Source organism: Chelonia mydas, chromosome 2 (assembly GCF_015237465.2).
Source record: "Chelonia mydas isolate rCheMyd1 chromosome 2, rCheMyd1.pri.v2, whole genome shotgun sequence".
NCBI lineage: Eukaryota > Metazoa > Chordata > Testudines > Cheloniidae > Chelonia > Chelonia mydas.
In genome coordinates, this window is record NC_057850.1 from 121,776,679 (window position 1) to 121,788,876 (window position 12,198).

General features: G+C 44.7%; 1 long non-coding RNA gene across 1 annotated transcript; it reads left to right on the forward strand.

The window, feature by feature from the left end:
* The first annotated feature begins 781 nt into the window (after window positions 1-781).
* On the forward strand, window positions 782-11,906 carry LOC119565508. Its single transcript, XR_005224180.2, has 3 exons — window positions 782-1,026; window positions 2,408-2,512; window positions 11,188-11,906. It is a non-coding gene; the product is annotated as an uncharacterized LOC119565508 (long non-coding RNA).
* The last annotated feature ends 292 nt before the right edge of the window (window positions 11,907-12,198 follow it).

The following is a 12,198-nucleotide window of genomic DNA, read 5'->3' on the forward strand; positions in this document are numbered from 1 at the left end:
TAGGGAGCCTGCCAGCCGCCCCAACCCCGCACAGCACCAGCAGGGGTCCCCAGCCACACACACACACACACACACACACACCAAGTACCTGCGGTGCCTCTGGGACACCTCCCTCCCTCCAGAGCATGTGCGGCCCAAGTTTTAGTTAGGGGAATATAGTAAAAGTCCTGGACAGGTCATGGGCCATGAATTTTTGTTAACTGCCCATGACCTGTCAATGACTTTTACTAAAAATACCGGTGACTAAAACGTAGCCTTATTCATGAATAATCTGTTTTATAGCTTTTGCTAAATGCATAATAATGGTTCATGGGAAATCAATATAGGCATTACTTTGGGAACTCTTTTTTTGCGGGGGGGGGGGGTACAGAGCAGGAGCTGGGCTTCAAATCAGGAATATAGCACCAGAGCAAGAAGGTTTACTGGCAAGGAGGATGGGGATCCAATATAACTTACTTTGGTTCTAGTTCCTGCTGCAGCTTGGGGTCCCCTCCTTGGTTCGTCAGGGGGGCTTCCTCAACTGGCTCCTCTGGCGGGGTGCAAAATGATATGCTCCTCATCTTTCGGGTCTTCCAGGCCACCCTCCTCAGTCCCTGCTGACTTCTCAGCCTGGCCCTCACCAGCATCCTTTCATCTGATGAGGCCAGTGGGGTTGAGGAGGGGGTTCTGAGCCACTTCAGGCTTTGTACTGGGAGCTGTTGATAGTGCCCAGTTCAGGTCATGGTAAAAGGGGCATATATAACAAGCATTCCTAGAGTGACTGTTGAAGTCTTTTGTCCTCCTGTAGAGGCCTCTCAGCTGCTTCATCAGTTTTCGGCACTGGGCCATAGTCCATTGAATGCCCACCTACTCCAGCCTTTGTGAAATTTCCTAGTACAGGTGAATGTTCCTGCCACTCTGAGAGAAGGCTTGGAGGATGGTGTACTTTGACCATACATTGATCAGCACCAGAAAACTGTTCTGATGTGGTTGGCACATCTTGCTACCACCTGTGAAAATGAGGGAACAGCTACCTTTACAGATTGGGTAAGTCAGACAGAAAAGAATACCATTGCATTATGGGAATGGGGGTGGAGGATTATTGAAACTCAAGTACATGCCTCTTGCTCCCTTCCACTTTGCACACTGGCACAGATAACGGCTGTGCCCCAACCTGATGCATGCACTTACCCACACTGCTTAGGCATGCTTGCTTACTCACCCTCTGCTCACCTTCAGGCACATACTTTTGGGATCTAGATGTGGAGAATGGGGGGTTATGGAACAATCAAATGCAAGGATACATGTTCAATCACTTATGTAAATGCATCTCAAGAGGACATTAAATTCATCATTGATAACAAGCTAAGGTTCAGCTAATGTTCAGCTTCAAAACAAAGAATTATAGACACAAGGCATTTTGGGACTTTGACTCACCTACAAAGAATCATGGAAGTCTGACAAAGCCTACAGAATATTATTCCTTGCCAAAGACCTACGCTCCTAAGGTTCTTCTGGCATTATCACAGCTATCGCCTAGAGAAATGTCTTTCTTACTTAATGTAAGCCACCTTTCATATTATGTCAGCTCCAGAAATATTTTCAACAATTTTGGAAGGGTAGAACTCAGGAACAATAGAGGTGCTGCTTGCAGAAAATTCTTAGATGTAATATTGTCAAAAAGTCATAGATTTGGCTTGAGTTTTCTCCAGCAGCTATGGCTTTCTGAATCATACCCCCAAATGTGGGAGACCCTGCCAAGCTACAAAACACTGAGTTGCTGAGGTAGGTTTCTTTGTTAAATCCTAGGGGCGCAAAGGATACAAGCACCTGAGAGTCTTTGTAGAATAGAAATCCAATAGGCAGTACTTGTTTCCTAAGTGAAGATAGTCAAGTCCCAACAAGGCTTTTCAGAGGCCCAGTTGAAAGTGCTGTCTTGAGCGGAAGCATTTGGAGGGAGTTTAGTCTAGTTATGCTCTCATGAAAGGGAGCTCATCAGGTGCTGAGATGACAACAGCCACCCCTGGGATGGAGTTACCAAATGGTCCATGCTTTTTGAAATGTGCACATTGTGCTCTGGACAGAGGCTTGTCTGTCCTACCTGACAGGACTGGAATGCACCTAACTACACTCTTGCTGGAATGAATTACCAGGACACCAGGGCTTATTCTATCTCATGTCTCACCCAGTGCCTTGAAGAGAAATTTCCGTTCCCACTATGAGCCACAGCAGCCCTTGACAGTGCGGGGAAGGCATGACTCCACACGCATGGCATCATCCTTAATGTGACTAAAGCTCCCAAAGCACTCTCTTCTATCCTAGAATTATTTAACAATTAACACTACCAAGCAGAAATGTGCATGCAAAATTAATTTCACTGCCATGCATGTGCCTGGGCTTAATGGCCATACTGATCTCTTGATTGCAGGTCAACAGATTCGGAGTACTAACACCAAAGGCCAAGGAAGTGCCAGAAAAGATGCTGGCAGCCCTCGTGAATTGTAGCTGCTAACAGCAGTACCTGTGGACAAAGGTACACTTGCAATGGGCACCTTTTTAGCTTACACAATGGAGTTTGAAGAGTTTCAGGGGGACTGAGGGCCTCAACTATACCAGAATTCCAAATTCAGCAGTTTCATTGTCTTAGCATAGCTAACCAGTTTTCCGGGGTAGCCTTTTACTGCAGGTTTGGGGGTCAGCTGGATTCCTACTGGGAATTCATGATCTGCAGAATGAAGGCAGGTGGGGCCAGGGCTGCCAGGATGTGGAGCAATTTCAGCAAGCCAGGTATCCTGTAGCTCCTTAGGAAATTAGTTGAGGGTCTTCCTTGGATGTACCATTTTGAGGGTGAGGCTGTCTTTCTGTTGACTTTTATTTGGGCTGTCTGGTCATGGAGTTTTCACTCCAGCCAGGGGAGACTCTTCGAGGTGGGCTTTCAAATTACAGGATGTGTAGTGGGACAGTGAATCTCTATGGCTTGAGGTCCATGGATTTAAAAAAAATGATCAAACTGGGGTGGGCAAGGCTATTGCTCTGCACTGCTCTGGTGTGGGGGACCTGTGTCCCCTGCAATATGTTTGACTCATTGACCACCTGGTGCAGGTCCCCTCTACTGTATGGGGGATGCTCCTTTCTAACCAATTTCAGTTTGTGGGACTGTTTAACAAGGGACTGCCATTCTTGTCTACCAGGAGAGTATGGTACCCACTTATTCTGTATAGTGGCTGCAACAGAGCTACCCAGTTGGGTCTTGGGGCATCAGAGGTCTGGTTATGGGACACAGGTGATCCAGGGCCTATAAATCCTACATGTGGCTGTCTTAGGGGAGGCAGATGCAGGTGGCGGGCCATAAGCACTGCAGGTTTTAACCACACCTGCTTCTTTCCATACGCCTGTCACATAGAATGTTTCAGAACACGCCTATGGCTGGGGATATGGATTTGTGGGCACAACATTGTGAACTCAGCTTACAAGAGAGTATGTAATTTAGCAAGGGCAGCTAGGCCCCGGGCTGGAGGTGAATTTAGTCTTGGCACAGCAGACAGGGCATGCGTTGAACCCACTGATGTCCTGTGAGGACATGAGGCTAAGACAGATATTGGATTGCTCGTGGACATATTTCCTGGTATGGTGATAATATAGTTGGAGTTACTAGCCTGCAGGCTTTTGTGGACCCCAGAGACTCTCTTGCTGAGATCACTGGCTTCCCCTATGGTGGGAGCCCCCCCAGAAATGGCAAAGGATCAATGGAGTTCAAGTGACTGCACTGGTCTGTCCCCCGACAGGAACCTTGGATGTATTTTGACTAATAAAGTTGTAGCCAGGTTAAAACCCATACCACGTGTCCTTGCCTTGTTCCACACAGTGAGCACACCAAACAGTCTTTAGTGGAAACCTATGTGCTTCACAATAGAATATGGAAAACAATTAAATCTGGTTTCACACTGTAGCCAAATGTCACCACTTTGAATTGAAAACAGCAGCGATCTAGATGTCTCTACAATAAATCTCCCACAAAAGATTTAATTTTTTTAGATGCTTTGATCTCAAAGCATTAACATGACATACACAGAATGGAAAGGCCAGGAATGCTCAATTTACACATCTTGTTTATCTCTTTGGATACAATTTCTTGTTTCTTTTGAAGTTTTTGCTTCATACCTTACATATTATAAATCAGTCTGTTGTGGATGGTTCAAAAGCTAATTCTCATTTTATCGAGTATTTTGTGACGTTAATAGGCAGGTAGGGTCAGGCATTATAATCACAGTATCTCTCTTAATTGGCAGTACTAAACAGAAAAAGAAACTATCCAGAAAGTATACTTTGATAGGTGTATTAAAGACTCACTAAGATGGCGCTCAATAGGAAATGAAGCTTTATACTTTTTAATCTTTTGGTCTTAAACAAGCATAATTGAAATTCTCTGTATGGAATACAAACAGACCATGTTTTACCTCAGTAAGCAGACATGATTACTGCTGTTCTGTCAAAGCCCTGTTGCTTAAACTGTCTTGGGCTTTCAAATCAAATTATATATCCTCTCCCTCCACTGTTCTGAAAGACGATAAAATAAATAATAAGGCAGTAGCAAAACACTGTCTCATTTTTTTCCTTATTGGTCAAGTAGAATCAAGGGAAGATGAGGTAGAAAGAGACAGTGGATAAATCCCCTCTGGACCCTTTGTATTAGATAAGGCAACCTAACAGAGAGAAAAGTGATCACTTTACAGCAGAGATGAACTCCTTGCAGGAAGTTTGATAAATTGACATCATTCCAGGCAATTTGAGGTAATACAATCTTCATGTCTGAACAGTGTAATTACTAGATATGTTTCCAGCTCTCAGAAACACTCTATATCAATCACTATGAACAGTTTTAGCAAGATCTACCACCATTTGCTTCAGGGGAAAAAAGAAGAGAGAAAGAGAACGAGAGGGAGAAGAGCTAAGCACTGAGTTAAGAGTCTTGTGGTATTAAACAAAGAGCACAATTAGAGAACGAATATAAACATTGGCTCTAATTGTCCCCTCCATCTGAATGAGTGAGAGGAAAATACCCAAAGCAAGTGAGTCTGGCTTAGCACAAAGGGTACATAGCTGGGGTGGAGGGAAACAGTTGTGCCCTATAGCATAATCTCTGCTCATCCCCCTGGGGAGATTACAATACACAGTACTGCTGATGCTCTCAATAGTATTTTGCAAAAAGAAAAGGAGTACTTGTGGCACCTTAGAGACTAACAAATTTATTTGAGCATAAGCTTTCATGAGATGCATCCGATGAAGTGAGCTGTAGCTCACGAAAGCTTATGCTCAAATAAATTTGTTAGTCTCTAAGGTGCCACAAGTACTCCTTTTCTTTTTGCGAATACAGACTAACATGGCTGCTACTCCAAAAATAGTATTTTAAGCTGTTTTCTCTACCAGTCAATTAAACTCTCAGGCTGAAGCTGTGGGGATTTTGGTCAGTGGCCTGTGAGGAGGCTATGGTATCACACCTCTTAAGAGAGTTGTGGTGCTATGGGGGAAAGGAGAAATCTGGTGTAGGAGGCTGTTGTGCAACTCACGCTGCCATCTGTGATTGTCCCAAGATCTGGTGGTTTGGAAACCCCTGCCCACTGCCTTCTTCCAAAAAAAGGGGCATAACCTGCACATCAGGTGGAATTACAGTATAGGATATAAACTGGATCTTATGTGCATTTTTCCCCATAGGGGAAGATCCTACCCATTAACCCACTGGATTCTTCTAGGCAGAATTATCCCAAATGCAGATGTAAATATGAAGAAACATTGAGGGATGAAATTTAATTTTTCAACGTGATGGAAGAGCAGATACAATTTTTGTCTTGCTTTATGTAAGCATTCATTTTAGAGCAAAAACCACCACTGAAATTTGGCTTACCTTGTTTTGTGTCAGACAAGAGGCAAATGATGAAGCCTGAGCTACTTTCTCACCACTTTACGTGGTCCATCCAGAGCATAGTACAGGAATGTGAGAGTCAGAGGAGTGGTTCTGGATTCAGACTGATGAATCAATGAGCAGAATTTGGCTACCTATTCCATGGCTATGTCTACACTGGCACACATACTTATTTACTTAACTGAGGACATGCTTGTGCATGCTCCCCATTCCTGTGCTGAGGGTCCACATATGCTGTGCTGACACGGCTATAATGCTGTGTACATGCGTATGTCAGCGTCCAGATTGCTCCTGTTGTTACGCGACATTGGCACTACCATTTTAGCAGAGGGATCCCAGGGTTCTGTGCTGACAGGGAGACATTCTAGGAACCAATTTGCTGTGTGTGTTATTGGTGCTGTCCCCCACCTGCACACATTCACCTATGGCAGTTCCTGATCATGTCTCCCCTTGCTGTAATTCCATGCCGAACTTGGTGGAAGACATGCAGCAACAGTATGATGATGACATGGTTCTGCTCGTGCTCCTTACTGAAGGACAAATGATTATACGGTGGAGCAGACGATTGATGAGATACTGCATGGAATTTGGACAGAACTTTCTGACACACTGAAGACAACTGATCTTGAGGGTCAGTGTCAATACATTCAGAGCACATGGTGCAGGTATGGTGACTGTCAGTATTGCCACAGTATGCCCTCTGGTAGACCCTCATTTCTGATGCAAGAGAACCAGTATGCTGTGGTGGGGTCACATCCTTTGGGAAACCAGGAAAGACTACCAGTGGCTTCAGAACTTCCAAATGAGGAAACAGATGTTCATGAGCAGGGTGATGAGCTTGCACCAACCCTCCAGTGCCAGAACACTCTATTCAGGGAAGTCAAACCGATGCAGAAGTGGGTGGCTATTGTTTTGGGTAACAGTGCAGGGTGGGGTACAGGGAATCCTGCAGGCAATATGTTCTCATCCTGATCACTAAGGGGTGTTCTGGATAGAGGGTGCTCTGGTTCAGCAGCGTGCTAGCTGGCAGCTGGAGGAGGCGGTGGCTGTTCAGAGACAGGTGCGGTGGCCACAGCAGCAGGCAGCCCCTGAACTTTTTCAATCCCTAGTTCTCTCAGCCTTTCCATTAGGGAATTCTCCCATTCCCTATGGTGGGTCTCCTGCTCTGGGAACCAGTGAGTCAATGTCTCTTTCTGCTGAATAGCCTGATCCTCCAATGCTCTAAAGAATTCAAACTGCTCCTGGATTTTCCAAACCATCTCTATAAGCCGCTCTCTCAGGGTCCTTCTCTCTCCGCCACTAATGTCTCTGCAGTGCTGTTCCTACCCTCCTGGTGGAATGGTTTCCCTCTCGGGAACTGAAGGTCCTGCCAATTCAGAGAAAGCTAGCTTTGTACTTTTTTTTTTCCTTTGGAAGAATTTGAGAATTCCCCCCACATAACATAACAGTGCTGTAGGCCACAATTTTGATACTTTTCAGCATTCCAAGAATGCAACTGTTAGACTATCCTTGGCTCTCAGACAACTTTTGCAGACCACGAGGAAGGTACAGAGTCTAATAATGGTACGAAAAAGTACACTAAGGTTTTAAAACATTCAAATTTTCGTAGTGTCCCAAGGATGGAAGGAGTTCCTTCCAGGGCTTATGTTACCAGTTTGTAATTTCCTTTTTAAAGGCTGGCCAACATTCGGAGAACAAAGTGTTTTTTAGGTTACCAGAAAGAAGAGACTTTCCAGTCCTACGGAGGAGATCTGGCAATTTATGCCAGAGAGATGTTTGCACCAATGGTTATCCCTCTATATAGTGCTGACTGGAGGGGTTTGATCAGTTATGTAGGTAAACCAGAAAAGGAGTACTTGTGGCACCTTAGAGACTAATCAATTTATTTGAGCATAAGCTTTCGTGAGCTACAGCTCACTTCATCGGATGCATACTGTGGAAAGTGTAGAAGATCTCTTTATACACAGAAAGCATGAAAAAATACCTCCCCCCACCCTACTCTCCTGCTGGTAATAGCTTATCTAAAGTGATCATTCTCCTTACAATGTGTATGATAATCAAGTTGGGCCATTTCCAGCACAAATTCAGGTTACTCCCCCCCGCACACACACACACACAAACCCACTCTCCTGTTGGTAATAGCTTATCTAAAGTGACCATTCTCCTTACAATGTGTATGATAATCAAGGTGGGCCATTTCCAACACAAATCCAGGGTTTAACAAGAACGTCTGGGGGGCGGGGGGTAGGAAAAAACAAGGGGAAATAGGTTACCTTGCATAATGACTTAGCCACTCCCAGTCTCTATTCAAGCCTAAGTTAATTGTATCCAATTTGCAAATGAATTCCAATTCAACAGTCTCTCGCTGGAGTCTGGTTTTGAAGTTTTTTTGTTGTAATATCGCAACTTTCATGTCTGTAATCGCGTGACCAGAGAGATTGAAGTGTTCTCCGACTGGTTTATGAATGTTATAATTCTTGACATCTGATTTGTGTCCATTTATTCTTTTACGTAGAGACTGTACAATTTGACCAATGTACGTGGCAGAGGGGCATTGCTGGCACATGATGGCATATATCACATTGGTGGATGTGCAGGTGAACGAGCCTCTGATAGTGTGGCTGATGTTATTAGGCCCTGTGATGGTGTCCCCTGAATAGATATGTGGGCACAGTTGGCAACAGGCTTTGTTGCAAGGATAGGTTCCTGGGTTAGTGGTTCTGTTGTGTGGTATGTGGTTGCTGGTGAGTATTTGCTTCAGGTTGGGGGGCTGTCTGTAGGCAAGGACTGGCCTGTCTCCCAAGATTTGTGAGAGTGTTGGGTCATCCTTCAGGATAGGTTGTAGATCCTTAATAATGCGTTGGAGGTGTTTTAGTTGGGGGCTGAAGGTGACGGCTAGTGGCGTTCTGTTATCTTTTGTTAGGCCTGTCCTGTAGTAGGTGACTTCTGGGAACTCTTCTGGCTCTATCAATCTGTTTCTTCACTTCCACAGGTGGGTATTGTAGTTGAAAGAATGCTTGATAGAGATCTTGTAGGTGTTTGTCTCTGTCTGAGGGGTTGGAGCAAATGCGGTTGTATCGCAGAGCTTGGCTGTAGACAATGGATCGTGTGGTGTGGTCAGGGTGAAAGCTGGAGGCATGTAGGTAGGAACAGCAGTCAGTAGGTTTCCGGTATAGGGTGGTGTTTATGTGACAATCGTTTATTAGCACTGTAATGTCCAGGAAGTGGATCTCTTGTGTGGACTGGACCAGGCTGAGGTTGATGGTGGGATGGAAATTGTTGAAATCATGGTGGAATTCCTCAAGGGCTTCTTTTCCATGGGTCCAGATGATGAAGATGTCATCAATATAGCGCAAGTAGAGTAGAGGCGTTAGGGGACGAGAGCTGAGGAAGCGTTGTTCTAAGTCAGCCATAAAAATGTTGGCATACTGTGGGGCCATACGGGTACCCATAGCAGTGCCGCTGATCTGAAGGTATACATTGTCCCCAAATGTAAAATAGTTATGGGTAAGGACAAAGTCACAAAGTTCAGGCACCAGGTTAGCCGTGACATTATCGGGGATAGTGTTCTTGACAACTTGTAGTCCATCTTTGTGTGGAATGTTGGTGTAGAGGGCTTCTACATCCATAGTGGCCAGGATGGTGTTATCAGGAAGATCACCGATGGATTGTACTTTCCTCAGGAAGTCAGTGGTGTCTCGAAGGTAGCTGGGAGTGCTGGTAGCGTACGGCCTGAGGAGGGAGTCTACATAGCCAGACAATCCTGCTGTCAGGGTGCCAATGCCTGAGATGATGGGGCGCCCAGGATTTCCAGGTTTATGGATCTTGGGTAGTAGATAGAATATCCCAGGTCGGGGTTCCAGGGGTATGTCTGTGCGGATTTGATCTTGTGCTTTTTCAGGGAGTTTCTGGAGCAAATGCTGTAGGGTTTTTTTGGTAACTCTCAGTGGGGTCAGAGGGTCATGGCTTGTAGAAAGTGGTGTTGGAGAGCTGCCTAGCAGCCTCTTGTTCATATTCCGACCTATTCATGATGATCACAAATCTTGGGAGACAGGCCAGTCCTTGCCTACAGACAGCCCCCCAACCTGAAGCAAATACTCACCAGCCTCTTGTTCATATTCCAACCTATTCATGGTGATCACAAATCTTGGGAGACAGGCCAGTCCTTGCCTACAGACAGCCCCCCAACCTGAAGCAAATACTCACCAGCAACCACATACCACACAACAGAACCACTAACCCAGGAACCTATCCTTGCAACAAAGCCTGTTGCCAACTGTGCCCACATATCTATTCAGGGGACACCATCACAGGGCCTAATAACATCAGCCACACTATCAGAGGCTCGTTCACCTGCACATCCACCAATGTGATATATGCCATCATGTGCCAGCAATGCCCCTCTGCCACGTACATTGGTCAAATTGTACAGTCTCTACGTAAAAGAATAAATGGACACAAATCAGATGTCAAGAATTATAACATTCATAAACCAGTCGGAGAACACTTCAATCTCTCTGGTCACGCGATTACAGACATGAAAGTTGCGATATTACAACAAAAAAACTTCAAAACCAGACTCCAGCGAGAGACTGTTGAATTGGAATTCATTTGCAAATTGGATACAATTAACTTAGGCTTGAATAGAGACTGGGAGTGGCTAAGTCATTATGCAAGGTAACCTATTTCCCCTTGTTTTTTCCTACCCCCCCCTCCCCCCAGACGTTCTTGTTAAACCCTGGATTTGTGCTGGAAATGGCTCACCTTGATTACAATACATATTGTAAGGAGAATGGTCACTTTAGATAAGCTATTACCAACAGGAGAGGGGGTTTGTGTGTGTGTGTGTGTGTGCGGGGGGGAGAAACCTGAATTTGTGCTGGAAATGGCCCAACTTGATTATCATACACATTGTAAGGAGAATGATCACTTTAGATAAGCTATTACCAGCAAGAGAGTGGGGTGGGGGGAGGTATTTTTTCATGCTTTCTGTGTATAAAGAGATCTTCTACACTTTCCACAGTATGCATCCGATGAAGTGAGCTGTAGCTCACGAAAGCTTATGCTCAAATAAATTGGTTAGTCTCTAAGGTGCCACAAGTACTCCTTTTCTTTTTGCGAATACAGACTAACACGGCTGTTACTCTGAAACCTGTAGGTAAACCAAACAGATTTGTACTGCTGTTGAATTTTAAGACCCAGTGGGAGTTTCTGCTATATCAGATATTTGCTGAAATGTGCTCACTGGACTAGGAGATAATTTGACTGTAAATTTGCTATATTCTTAGCTAGTATATGGAGTCTCCATGCAAAGGGAGCTGCAAACCATGAGAACTGCCCATTCTCTGCCATCATCAGAAAATCCTGCCACTCTGCCTGCCTACCAACAATGAAACGGACCGGGAAAGAGACAGAGACACCACAACTTTATTTGATTCCCTGAAATTTCAGAGGAGTACCACAAGCCCCTCACCTCTTCACTGCAAAAGACTACCACACTGTGTTTATCCAACTTCTAGTTCAGATCCTTCTCCCACACCTATTTCTTCTTGCTTGTGCAACATGGCTGGGAGTGGGGATAAGCCAGGGACAGGGATGGTGACAATTTTTGTAATCTTCCAAGGGAGAAAGGACTTCTGTGACTAACTTTTCCTCATAAAATGTGTTCCCTTACACTTCCCAGACCGAACTCCACTCCACTCCAACCCCAACCATTCCACATGGCTCCCTTTTTAAGGGGATGATAAAATCAGGATGGAAGTAAGTGGGTGGGGAAGCACTGAAACCATGTAAATGTCCAAGGAACAAAAGACAGCTGTTATTAACTTAAGACAGACAACTATATGTTTTCTGCAACTGCCCCATCCTCAAGTAGGACCTTTCTCACCCTGCCACTTCCCTTCCCACCTAGTCTATATGGCCCCCAGACCATTGCTTGTTGGGTCGCCCTCAAAGTTATATAAGTATGGTAGAATTATAATTATGTAGTAGTAGAAATAAAGATAGACAAAAGAGTATATAGGTATTGTAAAAAGGTGTGCACATCAGTTCCATGCTGTTGAATTTCACTCTGTAACAAATGCAAGGCCAAAGTGCTAATTATTTCAGGCTGGTACAGGACAAAGAGTCTGTGCTGGAAAGTGATAAGAACTTTGAGGAAACAATGCTGTTCTTTAAAACAACACCCTGATGCTTTTCCCCCGTGGGGGCCCGTTGTCATGCCTATGTAAATCTTGGTATCCAATAGATAGTGGGATAAAACTTGTTAAATGAATCAAGAGTCATAGATTGTGTTGTTA